Raw genomic sequence first — 18,417 nt, forward strand, 5'->3', positions numbered from 1 at the left:
ACATAAAAAGGTTATTACAGAATTGATCTATACCAAAATTAAAACATTTTTGAAGTTTTATAAAACTACATGTTAACATAAGACTCTCCAACCTTGTAATTTTCTAGCACCTTTTATCTGTGCAGTCAGGCATTTCACAGCACCTTATGATACATTTATAGTGACTTTTCCTAAATGGGAGAAGCAGATGAGTCAAATGACTTATACTAGATTCTCCATGAGTCAGAGGTACAACTGTTCCAATGAGTCATTACCTATCAGTTCTAAAGTAATTGTCAGGAGAATCATTTAAACATAAACCCCAGAAATCATAGAAGGAAAGAACATTTTAAAACATAGCTATTTTCCTACTAGTTTTTAACAATAACTTGTATAACTTGTTGGAGAATAAATAAATTTAGAAGGATTCAAATACCTAAAGACATTGTTAAAATGCAATGCAAAGACATAGATTTTTGTTTGCTTGTTTGTTTTGAAACGGAGTCTCACTCTGTCACCCAGGCTGGAGTACAGTGGCATGATCTCGGCTCACTGCAACCTCTGCCTCCCGGGTTCCAGCTATTCTCGTGCCTCAGTCTCCCAAGTAGCTGGGACTACAGGTGCATGCCACCACGCCCGGCTAATTTTTGTATTTTTAGTACAGAAAGAGTTTTGCCATATTGGCCAGGCTGGTCTCAAACTCCTGACTTCAGGTGATTCGCCCGCCTTGGCCTCCCAAGATATACTGATATCTGTTGCATTTATGATAGCCTACATAGGAAGTACATTAGACAAGTCAATAGTTTTCTTTTTTCCTTTTTTTTTTTTTTTTGAGACAGAGTCTTATTCTGTCACCCAGGCTGGAGTGCAGTGGCATGATCTCGGCTCACTGCAACCTCTGCCTCCCGGGTTCCAGCTATTCTCGTGCCTCAGTCTCCCAAGTAGCTGGGACTACAGGTGCATGCCACCACGCCCGGCTAATTTTTGTATTTTTAGTACAGAAAGAGTTTTGCCATATTGGCCAGGCTGGTCTCAAACTCCTGACTTCAGGTGATTCGCCTGCCTTGGCCTCCCAAGATATACTGATATCTGTTGCATTTATGATAGCCTACATAGGAAGTACATTAGACAAGTCAATAGTTTTCTTTTTTCCTTTTTTTTTTTTTTTGAGACAGAGTCTTATTCTGTCACCCAGGCTGGAGTGCAGTGGCATGATCTCGGCTCACTGCAACCTCCGCCTCCTGTGTTCAAGTGATTGTCCTGCCTCAACCTCCCGAGTAGCTGGGATTACAGATGCCTGCCACCACGCTCAACTGATTTTTGTATTTTTAGTAAAGACGGGGTTTCAGCATGTTGGCCAGGCTGGTCACGAACTCCTGACCTTAGGTGATCTGCATGCCTCAGCCTCCCAAAGTGCTGGGATTACAGGCGTGAGCCACTATGCCCGGTGACAAGTCAATAGTTTTCTACTAATTCCGTCATTACTATCTGGTATCCTGGCTTGTAAGATAACTACCTTATAAGTAATCTAACAAATAACACTGTGGCAGAAAATATAATTATAAAATTATTAGATGTTATAAAACAAGAACATCTGATCACAGAGTTTTTGCTACTTTGTCCTTTAGTGATAAAGTTTCTTATGAAAACACATACCAGAAATAAAGCACTAATATTTTGTATACAAGTCTAAACTTTCATAATAATTAGTTCTCACATAGACTAAAAAATAGGTTGGGCTCAGATACCCTTGTTTTCAAATTATGAAATGTAAGATTGTGCTAGTAAGAGACGTATTTCAGACAACCTATTTAAAGCAGTGTGGTTTTAAAAAGTGAATAATAAGTAGAAAAAAACTTGATCTAAAGCTCACTGGGAAAAAGATACGTTACCATAAGAGATCCAATAATTCTAGAACAGTATGATATTGGCACAGGAATCTCTAACCTTGTTGGTAGAGGCCTATGAGGTCAGTAAGATTGTGTGCCAAGCAAACAGCAGATTCTAATCAAATTCCTGGTTGCCTGGTTACAGTACTTGATAATGAAAAATGAAAACCTTGTTCTTTTTAGTTAGTATATGTTCTGTTAGTATAAATTTATAGTGACAGAACTAATAAAACTCTGGGACCTTGCCCTAAGAGTATACGTAACATAATATAAGGTAAGTCCTTGTTGAATCCAGCAAAATGGTATTAACTACAGGAAATACCCAAAAGCCCTCATTAGAAAGGAATCTTGGCCAGGCGCGGGGGCTCACGCCTGTAATCCCAGCACTTTCGGAGGCCGACGCAGGCGGATCACCTGAGGTCAGGAATTTGAGACCAGCCTGACCAACGTGGTGAAACCCTGTCTCTACTGAAAATACAAAAATTAGCCGGGCGGGGTGGTGGTGCCTGTAATCCCAGCTACTCTAGAGGCCGAGGCTGGAGAATCGCTTGAACCCAGGAGGCGGAGGTTGCAGTGAGCTGAGATCGCGCCATTGCACTCCAGCCTGGGCGACAATAGCGAAACTCCGTCTCAGAAAAAAAGAAAGGAATCTTATTGTGGACCCAATAGGTACCCTGAGGACAATACCTTACCTTATATCTTCACTATTAATACCCTTTGCAGGGCCCCAGTAGGGAACTCATTGTGAGTGGGACCATGTACCTTTCTTCAGGATCACCTCACAAATAATTTCCCGTGGTAGAGTCTAAGACAGACCTGTATCATCAAAGAAAGTCCAATTTCACTAAATACCTGTACAATTTAAGTTTCTATTTTATGAACCAACTCCCATATCCAAACAAATTACCCATAAATAGTAAGGCAGTTTACATGGTTCAACAAATTATACTGAATGGAAAGCGCTATATAAAAGTTTTGTTCCCAAACACCAGAATATCCAACGTGACTATTCTGGAATTAATTCTTTATGCTCTGTGTTTGTATGCTGGGACCTTAATCGGCTGCAAAACGGGAAAGAAGAACAGAGAAGTGAGGTAAACAGAAATAGACGCACTGGGCAACTCTAAAAACGTGTAAAACGCAAATGCTGGCAGGATAGAGGAGCTAGGCTAAGGAAAAGGTTATTGCTTTTTTTTTTTTTTTTTTTTTTGGAGACTATGTTTCGCTCTTGTCGCCCAGGCTAGAGTGCAATGGCACGATCTTGGCTCACTGAAACCTCCACCTCTGGGGTTCAAGCAATTCTCCTGCCTCAGCCTCCCAAGTAGCTGGGATTACAGGTGCCCACCACCATGCCCAGCTAATTATTGTACTTTTAGTAGAGACAGGGTTTCACCATGTTGGCTAGGCTCGTCTTGAATTCCTGACCTCAGGTGATCCACCAGCCTTGGCCTCCAAAAGTGCTGGGATTACAGGTGTGAGCCACCATGCCTAGCCGTTTATTGCTTGCATTTATTTATTTATTTAGATGGAGTTTTGCTCTTTGTTGCCCAGGCTGGAGTGCAGTGGCGCCATCTCAGCTCACTGCAACCTCTGCCTCCTGGGCTCAAATGATTCTCCTGTCTCAGCCTCCCCAGTAGCTGGGATTACAGGCACCCGTCACCACGCCTGGCTAATTTTTGCATTTTTAGTAGAGACAGGGGTTTCACTATGTTGGCCAGGCTGGTCTCCAACTTCTGACCTCAGGTGATCCACCCGCCTTGGCCTCCCAAAGTGCTGGGATTACAGGAGTGAGTTACCGCGCCCAACCTACGATGACTGCTTTTAAAGTGCAGGGAGATGTAGAGATAAAAGAAGGGATTCTGGGCTGGGTGTGGTGACACGCACCTGTAATCCCAGCACTTTAGGATGCTGATACAGGAGAATCACTTGAGTCTAGCAGTTCCAGACTAGGCTGGGGAATGTATTGAAATCCCTGTCTCTACAAAAAATAGAAAAAATTGGCCAGGTGCGGTGGCTCATGCCTGTAATCCCAGCACTTTGGGAGGCCAAGGCGGGTGGATCACCTGAGGTCAGGAGTTCTAGATCAGCCTGGCCAACGTGGTAAAATCCCATCTCTACTAAAAATATAAAAATTAGCCTGGCGTGGTGGCAGGCACCTATAATCGCAGCTACTCGGGGGGCTGAGGCAGAAGAATTGCTTGAACCCAAGAGGGAGAGGTTGCAGTGAGCCGCGATTGCGCCATCACACTCCAGTCTGGGGGACAAGAGCAAGACTTCCTCTCAAAAAAAAAAAAGAAAAGAAAGAAAAGAAAAAATTAGCTGGGCATGGTGGTGCATGCCTGTAGTCCCAGCTACCTGGGAAGCTGAGGGAGGAGGATCACTTGAGCCCAGAAGATTGAGGCTGCAGTGAGCTGTGATCATGCTACTGTACTCCAGCCTAGGTGACAGAATGAAACCTTGTCTCAAGAAAAAAAAAAGAAAGGGCACTGTGCAAATGGATTTGAAGCCTAATCTGACATGAATTTTGTCCCATATGACAAGATTAAAGCAACAACAAAGAATTTCCTGATATAAAAGTCATCCTCTTCACTAACAAACCAACCCAAGAAGACACTTGCTTTATTATTATGATATATATATATATATATTTTTTTTTGATATGGAGTTTCGCTTTTGTTACCCCAGGCTGGAGTGCAATGGCCCAATCTCAGCTTACTGCAACCTCTGCCTCCTGGGTTCAAGCGATTCTCCTGCCTTAGCCTCCAGAGTAGCTGGGATTACAGGCATGTGCCACCACGCCCAGCTAATTTTGTATTTTTAGTAGAGATGGGGTTTCTCCATATTGGTCAGGCTGGTCTCGAACTCCTGATCTCAGGTGATCTGCCTGCCTTGGCCTCCCAAAGTGCTGGGATTACAGGCATGAGCCACCACGCCCAGCCATTTTATTATTTTTTGAAAAAATCTTTGTGATCTACACTTTTAGCAATTGGCTTCTTTTAAACATTATTTAAAACCAGCATCCTATTAAGTTTGTTCAAATGGGAGTTTAATTATACTGAATTTTTCCATTTCATAAACTAATTTATAGCAAATGGCCAGCGGGGAGAAACAACTCTTATAGGAAAAAACTGAATCGCATTTAGGGGCTGAGCCAAATGTCTGCTTAGATTAAATGAGATGTGACAAAAATCAGTATGAGTCCTTGTCCTTGTAGTGAGAAAAAATAATTTTAAACAAATCAATCCAGGCATAATGGCTCATGCCAGTAGTCCCAGTTATTTGGGAGGCTAAGATGGGAAGATCTCTTAAGCCCAGGAGTTTGAGTCCAGCTTGGACAAAATGCAAGACCCCATCCATAAAAAAAATAATAAATCTAAATAAATAAAATGAAAATCAGTATTAGAATATGTCTAGGCCGGGCACGGTGGTTCACGCCTGTAATCCCAGCACTTTGGGAAGCCGAGGCAGGTGGATCACAAGGTCAGGAGCCCAAGATAAGCCTGACCAACATGGTGAAACCCTGTCTCTAGTAAAAATACAAAAATTAGCTGGGTGTGGTGACACATGCCTGTAATCCCAGCCACTCGGGAGGCTGAGAAGGCAGGAGAATTGCTTGAACCTGGGAGGGAGAGGTTGCAATGAGCCAGGATTGCGCCACTGCATTCCAGCCTGGGGGATAGAGCAAGACTCCGTCTCGTGAAAGAAAAAAATATATATTTGAATATGTCTAGAAGAATACCCAAAACAGTGATCACCTCCAGCAACTGGGTGGCTGGAAGACAAGGGCAGGAGAAAAACATCTCACTATATACCCTTTTGAATCTTTTGAATTTTAAAACATATGAATGTACTATCTATTCAAAAAAAGGAAATAGAATTTTTTAAATTAAACTAACAGTTTCCCTTGAAATATTATGAAGACCGATAACATAATCTATTGGGAAAACCCTATTCTTAAAACAGTAAAATATACAGCAAATGCCATCCTATCCCTCAGGTTAATAAGCTGTGCTATCTTGCAATCAGGAAGAATGCAGTCAATCAAGTGTCTTTTGGAGTCAAAGAACAGTACTCCAAAAAGCCATCTCAACAGTTATATTTCACTGTGTCCCATCATATGTTATTTAATATGCTCCTTAGGGTGAAAAATGGGTGTGGTTCCAAAATTAAATCTTTCACCTTTATGGATAAAAGGTTAAGTTAAAGTACAAAGGGAAAATAATGTTAAGCTTCTTTTTGTTTTTAAACCTCAGAAGGTTTTATTAATCTCAAGACTGACAGACACAAAAACCAAACTTTGATAAAGGAGATGGACAAGAGCATACATAATAGATTATGAATTATTCAGTATAGCCTATTTTAAATCCTGCATTTAAAAATACTTCTGACAGGCGCAGTGGCTCACGCCTGTAATCCCAGCACTTTGGGAGGCCGAGGCAAGCGGATCACGAGGTCAGGAGTTTGAGACCAGCCTGACCAACATGGTAAAACCCCATCTCTACTAAAAATACATAAAATAGCCATGCGGGGTGGTGCCTGCCTGTAATCCCAGCTACTCAGGAGGCTAAGGCAGGAGAAGTGCTTGAACCCGGGAGGCAGAGGTTGCAGTGAGCCGAGATCGTGCCACTGCACTCCAGCCTGAGTGACAGAGTGATATTCCGTCTCAAAAAATATATATATATATACTTTCAGTATTATTACTACTGATGGGGATTAAAATGATTGAATCCACTAGAAACAACAAAAAAAATCTTGGAATTACTTTTCTTTAATACTAGTATCAAGAAATTTGATAGAGACACAAAACTGCAGGCAGCTGGGTGTATGTAAGAGGCAGGAGAACATAATGGCAATAGTACTTTTTTAGGCCCACTTCTCTGACCCTATCTCTAGCTCTATACCAACACACTTTTCTTCCCTCCTTCCAATAGATTGTCCCAGGCAGCAGGAATTATATAAACTGTCTCTGGACAGGTATACAAATAACCAAACAAATATCATACAGCTAATAAATGATAAACACCATGAACAAAGCGCTATGGACACACAGAAGCATAGCTGGTGGTATTCTGACCTGGCCACTTTCTAGTGCTATGAGTACTGGCATTGCCATAGCAACATCCTTGACCCACTGTAAATGAAGATAAAGTTTAGATTAAGGGCTGTGGTAGAGGAAACAAAATTTAATAAACAATCTATTGTAAGTACAGTATATGAATGGGTACATACAACTTTGCTTCCCCTTGGGAATTAATGGCAATTTTTTTTTCTGCTAAAATCTTTTGTTTTCTCATCTTGGCCCGCATAGAGGAAGTAAAAAAATAAAAGAATATAAAAAAAGAAAAAAAATTTTGTTAACTTATTACAATTTTAAAAAATGTTTCTCTCTTTAAATGATGGGTGGCAGTGCTATGAGTATTTGAAAGCAATTCATAATGTAAAACCCCTATTGTGCTTTGGAATGCATTTGAGGAAGAAGGGAGCTAAATGTTCACCTTCCTTATTGCATTTTGCCTAAGCTAATACTACAATTAATTTTAATCTATTAAGACATTAATGATGTTTAAGCTGAGTAAATTGGATGAAGGAAAATGCTAACTAAAATTTCGCAGAGTTGGCCCATAGAGAAGGTAATTCAAACTCCAACATACATATGAGGCATTTAAGTCCAAGAAAAGAATATCTTATTCTTTTCTTTTTTTTTTTGGACAGAGTCTCACTCTGTCACCCAGGCTGGAGGGCAGCGGCATGATCTCGGCTCACCGCAACATCCACCTCCCGGGTTCAAGTGGTTATACTGCCTCAGCCTCCTGAGTAGCTGGGATTACAGGCATGCACTGCCACACCTGGATAATTTTTGTATGTTTAGTAGAGACGGGGTTTTACTTTGTTGATCAGGCTGGTCTTGAACTCCAGACCTCAGGTGATCCGCCTGCCTCGGCCTCCCAAAGTGCTGGGATTACAGGCGTGAACCACCGTGCCTGGCTTCTTTTCTTATTACTATTAAAAATGTTTTCCTAAACCCTGCATACTTTCTCAATGTCTACTCTAACGCCAACTTGCTATACTTCTTTCAGCTGCTTCTAACATTCAGATCAAGACGGGATTAGATACAGCAGGATCTAGTGATAGCATAAACAACCTCCCTCAGCTAAACTGGCTTGAAACAGTAAGGTAAAACAAAACAACAATATCTTAGAGACTGAGCTGTGAGGTTCACAGAGAAAAGTTAAACATTCAGTGTACCAACAGGGGCATTCATCAACAATATTTATATGAGTGTCTACTATGGACCAAACTTAGGATTGTTCTATGATTGTTTATAAATGACTAAATTTACAATGACAGGCCCTAATTCTGACCACATTTAAATTTGATAATGATAGTTAAAATGAGGAAATACCAGAAGGGGTGTATATGTCTTGTTATTTTATTTATTTCTTTTTCTTTTGTTAATAGGGAAGAGATCTCACTATGTTGCCCAGGCTGGTCTAGAACTCCTGAGCTCAAGTGATCCTCCTGCCTCAGCCTCCCAAAGTACTAGGATTATAGGTGTGAGCCATTGCCTCAGCCACTTTGTTATTTTATTTAAAATAACAATGATAACCATTAACATTTACTATTAATAACATAATATTAAGTATTTACTGTTTTTCAGAAACTGAGCTAATCACTTTACTTATCTAAACCTCTCTTATCTAAATAACTCCATGATGAAGGCACTGGTTTTTGAGACAGAGTCTTCCTCTGTCACCCAGGCTGGAGTACAGTGGCATAATCTTGGCTCACTGCAACCTCCGCCTCCTGGGCTCAAGTGATTCTCCTGCTTCAGTCTCCTGAGTAGCTGGGATTACAGGCACTCACCATCACGCCCGGCTAATTTTTGTACTTTTAGTAGAGACAGGGTTTCACCATATTGGTCAGGCTGGTCTCGAACACCTGACCTCAAGTGATCCGCCCACCTCAGCCTCCCAAAGTGCTGGGATTACAGGCGTAAGCCACCGCGCCCAGCCGAAGGCACTGTTTTTACCATTTTACAGATGGGGAAACCAAGACAAGGACACATAGTATCATGGCTGACCAAAAAGCCCATGTACTTACCCTGCTGTACAAACTTTTGGGATTTTAGTGATGAAGAGGAACATATTGGTATGATCTATATGACTATGAAGTGATACACGCTGGTGGGGGTGGCTCACGCCTGAATCCCAACACTTTGGGAGGCCAAGGTGGGTGGATCACCTGAGGTCAGGAGTTCAAGACCAGCCTGGCCAACATGGTGAATCCTTGTCTCTACTAAATACACAAAATTTAGCCGGGCATGGTGGTGTGTGCCTGTAGTCCCAGCTACTCTGGAGGCTAAGGCGGGAGAAGTGCTTGAACGTGGGAGGTGGAGGTTGCAGCAAGCCGAGATTGTACCACTGTGCTCCAGTCTGGGCAAAAGAAAAAAAAAAAAAAAGTAAAAATAAGGTGATACATGTTGGTATCTTAACTACACATATAAATTATTTCAATTTAATTTAATTTTATCTACCAACTTCTACCTTTCAGGTAACCACATTCCAATTAGGCATACAGTTTGGGCTATAAAACTAATAGTTAATATTAATTGAGCCTTTAATATGTTGTAGGTGCTGATCTAATTTGTGAGGCAGGTGCTGTTTTGGTCATCCCTAGTAAAGTCCTGAGGGGTTAAAGTTACATGGCCAGTGAAGTCCAGAGCCAGGATTCAAACACAGGCAGTCTGGCCCAAGCCTAACCACTGCTCTGTGGAGCCCCTCAACTAAAAGAGGCTAATGAGCCAATAACGATGAATCTTGTGCCTTGAGAAATGAGGGTCAAAGCACAGTTCCTTCCAAGAGCCTCAGGAGTTCCATCATTTTTACAACAAAATCTTTCCTCCTTTGCTTTTAGCCCAATGGGGAGCTAAATTTTAGTCAGAATTAGGCATTGAAAGAGAGAGGAATGGCCGTGGTTATTCAAGTAGCCTAGACACCCCTAATATCTGCTCACACTGAAAGTCTGGTCATTAGTGCCACCCTCTTCCTAATGGAGCAGCTGGTAAGGTTCACTGAGGACTTGTAATTTACTATTAAGGAATAAACATGAACTCCTTCACAAAAGATGAATTTTCTTTCTAATTGTCCATCAGTTACTTGCTCCTCCTGTCACTGTCTTAACTGAGTCCATAACTTTGGGCAGGTTAAATGCTTTATGCTTGTTCACCTTTGAAATGGCTTATTAATACCTGAGTGGAAGAAACACTATAAACACAAAATATTAATTATGCTTACCTTCAGGATTATAAACATAACTAGATTCTTCAATGAGATGACATAAATTAACATTGATTCAGTGCTTTAAATTTTCACAATCTTATTTATGTACAATTGCAATGTCATTTTTATTCCTCAGTTGCAGAATCAGAGTCACAGTTTTGCAAAGTAACTTGCTTAAAGTTGCATGGCATAATAGTAGTTGGGATTCCTAGCCTGGACTACTCTTTGTCCATATGTCCATATTCAAAGTTCTTTTTTTTTTTTTTTTTTGAGACAGGGTCTTCGTCTGTCACCCAGGCTGGAGTGCAGTGACATGATCAAAGCTCATTGCAGCCTTACCCCACTGGGCTCAGGCAATCCTCCCACCTCAGCCTCCTGAGTAGCTGGAACTACAGGTGTACACCACCATGCCTAATTTTTTCATAATTTTTGTAGAGATGGGGTCTCACTATATGCCCAGTTCTGGTCTTGAACTCTTGGGCTCAAGTGATCCACCCATCTTGGCCTCCCAAAGTTCTGGAATTACAGGCATGAGCCACCACATCCAGTTCATATTGAAAATTCAGAGAAAATGAACTCTTAGAGATGTCAAATCATTTTCCTAAGATTAATGTTTATTAAGTGGCACAGAACCTAGTCTCTCTGACTCTTGAGCATTTCTAGGATTTCATTTTGATCTAAACTCTAGGGAATGGGAGAACATATGTAAAATATTTCTCTCACCTAAAAAGTAAAGCAAATGATGGCAATGTGCCATGAACAATGAAGTTATCTTAACCCTCTAAACCTGAGATCCAAAACTAAAAGGAAAAAAAAGGATATGACATGTTTCTGTTTCCATCATTAGGTTTTTCATTGCTTATACTCTGAAAATAATATATTTATACTCTTTATAATATTTACATTAATATGACAATATCTTTATATTACTCAGTAAAAGTACTGAGTAAGGCTGGGCATGGTGGCTCCCGCCTGTAATCCCAGCACTTTGGGAGGCCAAGGCGGGAGGATCACCTGAGGTCAGGAGTTCAAGACCAGCCTGGCCAACATGGCAAAACCCTGGCTCTACTAAAAATACAAAAATTAGCCAGGCGTGGTGGCAGGTGCCTGTAATTCCAGCTACTTAGGAGGCTGAGGCAGGAGAAGCCCTTAAACCTGGGAAGCAGAGGTTCCGGTGAGCCAAGATTGTGCCATTGCACTCCAGCCTGGGCGACAGAGTGAGACTCTGACTCAAAAAAAAAAAAAAAAAAAAAAAAGTTAAAAAAATACTGAGTAAGGGCATTGAATTATGGTTCAGTTGGCTTACTGTAATACTTCTCCTCATGTACAGTGTTTACTAACAACAGTGCTACATAACAATAATTAGAAAACCATCAGATGATAGCATGGAATGTTGGGTTTAGGTTACAAAATGATACTACAAAAACAGAAATGATATTTGTGTGTACACATCCACAGATACAAGCACATACACAGGCACATAAAAAATATGTATTTGTTATTCAAGTATAAGAATACAGGCAGCCGGGCATGGTGGCTCATGTCTGTGATCCCAGCACTTTGGGAGGTGAAAGAGGGCAGATTGCTTGAGTCCAGGAGTTCAAGAACAGCTTGGGCAACATGGTGAAACCCCATTTCTACTAAATATATATAAATTAGCTGGACATGGTGGCGTAAGCCTGTGGTCCCAGCTACTCAGGAAGCTGAAGTGGGAGGATTGCTTGTGCCCAGGAGGCGGAGGTTGCGTTGAGCACCACTGCACTACAGCCTGGGCGACAGAGTGAGAGACCCTGCTTCAAACAAACAAACAAAAAAGAATACAGGACATCTTTGTAAATATTCTGAATATCAGAACATAACTGCTTTCCAGTTGAATAACATCTGGTTAAAAGTAAACACATTCTCATGAATTTATGATTATCCAGAATCCAGAATGAGGTTTTAAAATATTGCAGCAACTGGGTGATGGTGGGAGAAAGTATGTCATTAGAATTGAATATGTGGCATAATTCTTAAGCTACGTTTTAGGGCAATTAAGAAATAAGTGAGGCCGGGCGCGGTGGCTCGCGCCTGTAATCCCAGCACTTTGGGAGGCCGAGGCGGGCGGATCACGAGGTCGAGAGATCGAGACCACCCTGGCCAACATGGTGAAACCCCATCTCTACTAAAAATACAGAAAAAGCCGGGCATGGTGGCAGGCACCTGTAATCCCAGCTACTTGGGAGGCTAAGGCAGGAGAATCGCTTGAACCTGTGAGGCGGAGGTTGCAGTGAGCCAAGATGGTGCCACTGCACTCCAGCCTGGGCAAACAGAGTGAAACTGTGTCTCAAAAAAAAAAGAAAAAGAAATAAGTGAGACTATCAGAATCAAGATATATTTATAACAGCAAAAATCAGAAGCTTTTCAGCTAAAACATTCTATGTACTAATACAAAATTATGCTTTTACCAAATCCTTTCCCTTACTCCAAATTTCTTTATTTAAGGTAGGGATCAAGGTACACATATTTTCCACATTTGGAAAATATGTTCTTTGGTAACAAAGAAGAGATAACACACACTGTTTGTACATCCCTGGACCTGCCACACAAACTGTTTGCAGGTCCCTGGACTGGCCGAGCTGCTTCATAAACCTTGTTTAAGCTGCCTTTGCTTATGCTACCCACTTGGCCTGGAAAGCCTTCCCTTTCCAGAAGAGTCCAGAAGAAACTGTTCCATATCCATTACTATTTCCTTCCCTTTCTCAAGAACTGACGATTTCTTTCATATGGCAAATCCTGTTTGCCTGACAGGTTACTTCTGTAAGATTATTTATATCGGTTATTGCATTTACTTGATTACATGCTTCTCCCATATAGCCAGATTGTGAGCTCTGTTGAATGCTGGCATTTTGCAGACTCCTTGATCCTCTTCAAATATGTAGCTTTTTGAAGTATCATGAGGGCTAAGATCTTAGTTGAGTGCCAGAGCATTCCTACTTTAATAATAGCTACCTCCTTAGGAAACACTAGAATACTCAAAATTCTTTAATTAGCTGACCATTCTTTTTGTTGTTGTTAAGACAGGGTCTCATTCTGTTGCCCTGGCTGGACTGCAGTGACATGATCATAGCTCACTGTAGCCTCAAACTCCTGGACTCAAACAATCCTCCTGCCTCAGCCTCCTGAGTAGCTAGGATTACAGCTGCATGCCACTATGCCCAGCTACTTTTTGAAACATTTTTTTTTTTTTTAGAGACAGGGTCTCACTATGTTGTCCAGGCTGGTCTTGAACTCCTGGTCTCAAACCATCCTCCCGCCTCAGCCTTCCAAAGTTTTGGGATTATAGGTGTGAGCCACTGCATCCAACCCAGCTGGCCATTCTTAATTGGGCTCCTCCTGAGGTCAAGAACCCTCAGGAGCACTTTAACTCATGAACTATCCCCAAACACATCTACTTTCTCTGTAAATGTTAACATTCTCATCTAGCTGACAAGCTCTAGTGAGCACGGTGAGTTTAAAGCTGTCCTTGCAGGGTTAACAAAAATTCTGGAGAGAAATATAGCTATAATTAAGCATTATCAGGCTGTATTTTGACCCACTTCCTTGTACTCAAAAGTCATCTAACACTAGATACTGACAATTTGCATTCCCATTTTTCCTATCAATAGGATTTCTGATGTTAGAATCATAAGGTTTTGTTTAAGAATTGCTTAAGCAGGTCACATGGACGGTCACGCCTGTAATCCTAGCACTTTGGGAGGCTGAGGCGGGCGGATCACCTGAGGTCAGGAGTTCAAGACCAGCCTGGCCAACATGGTGAAACCACGTCTCTACTACAAATACAAAAATTAGCAGGGCATGGTGGTGGGTGCCTGTAATCCCAGCTACTCAGGAGACTGAGGCAGGAGAATCACTTGAACCCAGGAGGCGGAGGTTGCAGTGAGCCGAGATGGAACCACTGCACTCCAGCCTGGGCGACAGAGCGAGACTCCATCTCAGGAAAAAAAAAAACAAAAAAAACTTGCTGAAGCACAGCCTGAATTCCAGCAGAACAGCTGATGCCAATGAGTTTAAAGACCCCCCCCCTGCAGGAACCACAGAGGAACTGAATCAGCATGATAATACAGTTTTTTCATCTCTCTGTCACATGACTTCACCCTGCACTCTTTGATCAATCAATGATATCCATACTTCAGCCCAATCTAAAACCCTTAAAATTCCTAGCCCCCTCTTGCCTGCCACCGTGTAAAATGTGACTTTGCCCCCCATTCACCTTCTGCCATGATTGCGAAGCCTCCCCACCCATGTGGAACTGAGATTGAGTGTTTTGTGGGATCAAGCCCTGCTTTTCCCTTCGGTTTCTAAACTGCACCTCCTTGGCAGATTAAAGCAATGAAAGGGGTCAGAATCTACTGGTGTTAAGAAGTCAGCCTCAGCACTAAGAGAAAGAAGGAAAGAAGGAAAGAAGGAAGGAAGGAGGGAAGGAAGGCAGGCAGGCAATGAAAAAGCATTGTAAGAAATATTTATACAGCAAATGTTATAGAGAAAAACCTCAAACCAAATTGTATTTCAAAAGATGTTGGAGGAAGTGTTATATATTTTTATGTGCTTAAGAAAATGGTTAAAAAGAATTTCACAACATTGGGTCTATTAAGTACATTTATTCCAGTGATTTCCTGGATATTTCCAAGTTGCATTTAAAACAGAAGTCTCCTATCAAGCAATCCTTTGAAATTATTTATTCTTTTATGGTTGTAAAGAATGGAAATGTAATGCTTTTAATGGAAACCCTAATAAACAGAAGAAAAAAAAATCCTAGCCCCAAGCCCCTTGAGGAGATGGATTGAAGTTTCCTCCAATCTCCTCATTTGGCAGCCTTCTGATTAAACCTTTCTCTGCTGCAACATAGTGTCTCAGCATATTGACTTGCTGTGTGCATCAGGAAATGGATCTATTATGGTTACAAGTTCTGCCATTTCTGGCAAGGGGTTATATTTTAGGGGTGAATTTAGTTATTTTTTTTAACAGTGTAGCCTAAGTGACATTTTTCTGTTTTAATGTTAAAATATGACCCACCAACAAACAAGGTTAAGTCTGGATTTTCTAAAGGAATTTCTAATCTATTTAATGCACAGATATTTCACAAACATAGGTTAGACAGTCAAGAGTTTCCTTTTCTTCAGGTGATGGAAGGAAAGTAATAGGATTTTCCAAGATTATAACAATGATTAGAAATATGTAACAGAGAAGGTAATAGGATTTCATAAGAGATAAGCTTATTTACTAAGAAATGTTGTATATATTCAGTGAGAACCAAAGATCATACAGCATGAAGGACCATGAAATTTAAAGGAGACTCCAAAAACAAAAACAACGGCTGAAGTCTCTACTAGTTTAGCTGCTGCTGTGGCTACTCAGACAAACCACACAAAGCTACTGAAGGGCTTTTTTTTTTTTTTTTTTTGAGACGGAGTCTCACTCTGTCACCCAGGCTAGAGTGCAGTGGCACGATCTCAGCTCACTGCAACTTCCGACTCCCAGGTTCACGCCATTCTCCTGCCTCAGCCTCCCGAGCAGCTGGGAATACAGGTGCCCGCCACAATGCCCGGCTAATTTTTTGTATTTTTAGTAGAGACAGGGTTTCACCGTGTTAGCCAGGATGGTCTTGATCTCCTGACCTCGTGATCCGCCCACCTCGGCCTCCGAAACTGCTGGGATTACAGGTTTGAGGAAGGGCTCATTTTTAACTCAAGAAAGACTCGTTCATATTTAGATTGCCAAAGAAGCGGTTTGTTACAAAGACTAGTTAAGTCATATAGCTTCTTTGAACAGACACTTGTTGGAGCTCACAAAATAATATCTGAGCCAAGAACAATGGCTCACACCTGTAATCCCAGGACTTTGGGAGGCTGAGGCAAGATGACTATTTGAGCCCAGAAGTTTAAAGTTTAAGACCAGACTGGGAAACATAGTGAAACCCTGTATCTACAAAAAATAAAATAAAAATTTAGCTGGGTGTGGTGGTATGTACCTGTAGTCCCAACTACTTGGGAGGCTAAGGTGCGAGGATTGCTTGAGCCCAGGAATTCGAGGCTGCAGTGAGCAACAGGGCGAGACCCTGTCTCAGAAAAAAAGAAAAAGAAAATGATACCCCAAAATATGGTGCTTTGACATGCTACACTGAAGAAGCAGACTTAAAGTCTATCTCTATGCTACCTCCCTGTCTCTCATTCTCTTTCCCAAAGCACCAAGAGGGACTCTCCTCTGGAATTTTCGTATGGGACTAAGAAAAATTCTTCCAACAGAAATGCAATTGTCCCAGCCTGGCCAACATCTCTACTGAAACCCCGTCTCTACTAAAAATACAAAAATTAGCCAGGCATGGTGGCACTTGCCTGTAATCCCAGCTACTTGGGAGGCACAGGCAGGAGAATCTCTTGAACCTGGGAGGCGGAGGTTGCAGTGAGTTGAGATCGTGCCACTGCACTCTAGCCTGGGTGACAGAGTGAGACCCTGTCTCAAAAAAAAAAAAAAAAAAAAAAGAAATGCAATTGACTTAAGAACCCCTCCCTAGGAATCTCATCAAATAACCAGGAAAAATTAGCCACCTAGAGAAGAGAAGCTATGGGGAATCACCACACCCAGACAGGCTTTTTGTCTATTCATCTGAGGGCAGGGCCCAGAGATTATGTGGAAGACGTTATCTGCATAATGAGACGAGCTTTGTCTCTGTGCCATTCCGCCTCTCACCTTCCCATAGGTTGCAACTCTTGGTCTCATCTACAGAATAGTCTCATTTACAAAATAGTATCTGCCTCCATAAATCTATATAAGCCTCGACCATCTGGCTCCTCTTCTAGTCTCATACTTTGTATATGGCTCCTCTATCCATATGCATGTTATTAAGTTTTGCATGCCTTTTTCTCCTATTAATCTGCTTATTGTAAGTTAATTTTCAGTGAAAACGTAGAAGGCAGAGGGGAAGCTTTCCCTTGACTTCTACACAATGTTGGGCGCCCACTGCCTGAAAAAGCCAGTGTCAAATAGGAGTCCTCTTAATTGTGTCTTAGTTACTGGCTTAGCAAAGTTTCAAATGGCCTATAATCTGTCAGAAGGATTTATCTCCTTGGGATGTGCTATGGTCTGAATGTTTCTGTACCCCCCAGAAACCTTGTATGTTGAAATCCTAAGCCCCAAGGTGATGGTGTTAGAAGGTAGGGCCTTTGAAGTCATGAGGTCATGAGGGCTGAGCCCTCATGAATGAGATTAGTGCCTTTTATTTTATTTTATTTTTTTTGAGATGGAGTCTTGCTCTGTCACCCAGGCTGGAGTGCAATGGCATGATCTCAGCTCACTGCAACCTCCGCCTCCCAGGTTCAAGCGATTCTCCTGCCTCAGCCACCCAAGTAGCTGGGATTACGGGCGCCTGCCACCATGCCTGGCTAAATTTTTTTGTACTTTTAGCAGAGACGGGGTTTCACTATGTTGGCTAGGCTGGTCTGGAACTCCTGACCTCAGGTGATCCACCCTCCTCGGCCTCCCAAAGTGCTGGGATTACAGGTGTGAGCCACTGCACCTGGCCATTAGTGCCTTTATAAAAGAGACACAAGACAGATGCAGTGTTATGTGCCTGTAGTCCTAGCTATCAGGGAGGCTGAGTCAGGAGGACCCTTGAGCCCTGGAGTTTGAGTCCAGCCTGGGCAAGATCGTGAGACCCCATTTCTAAAAAACTCTATGTAAGGAAAGTTTGGTTTAAAAATAAAAAAAGACACAGAGAGACCCTTGCCCCTTCCACCATGTAAACACACATGGAGAAGGCACTATGAAGTGAAGTGAGAATGAGGGCCCTCAGCAGACACTGAATCTGCCTTAATCCTGGACTTCCCAGTCTCCAGAACTGTGAGAAATAAATTTGTTTTTTATAAGCTATCTAGTTTATGATATTTTGTTATAGCAGATTGAACCAGCTAAGGATAAATCATGTCCTAGCTAATGAACTTTACTTTTATAAAATTATAACTTCTCTTTGGAAACCTTATGGCATTTCTGAGCTAAAACAGCAAGTAAAGAGATGGAATCAGTCTTAGGATTTACCTCATTTTTAGAACACAACAAAAAGTAATCTACATTTGGGGTTTATGTTGTTTATATTTGTTGTTGTTGTTTATTTGTTTTTTTACTTAAACACAGCATCTTATTATGTTGCCCAGGCTGGTCTCCAACTCCTGGTCTCAAGCAATCCTCCCACCTCAGCCTCCAGAGTAGCTGGGACTACAGGCATGCACCACCAC

General features: G+C 41.7%; 1 long non-coding RNA gene across 2 annotated transcripts in view; it reads right to left on the bottom strand.

Moving 5' to 3' along the window:
* Nucleotides 1-18,417, bottom strand: part of LOC129059509 (uncharacterized) — a 58,264-nt gene that overhangs the window by 21,789 nt on the left and 18,058 nt on the right. The window contains exon 1 of one of the 2 annotated variants that reach the window (XR_008525459.2): nucleotides 1,872-2,013. The exons of the other annotated variant lie outside the window; for it this stretch is intronic. This is a non-coding gene — a long non-coding RNA (uncharacterized LOC129059509). Of the gene's footprint in view, nucleotides 1-1,871; nucleotides 2,014-18,417 lie in introns of those variants that run through there. 2 annotated transcript variants of the gene reach the window in all.

The sequence above is a fragment of the Pongo abelii genome, chromosome 4 (genome assembly GCF_028885655.2).
Source record: "Pongo abelii isolate AG06213 chromosome 4, NHGRI_mPonAbe1-v2.0_pri, whole genome shotgun sequence".
NCBI lineage: Eukaryota > Metazoa > Chordata > Mammalia > Primates > Hominidae > Pongo > Pongo abelii.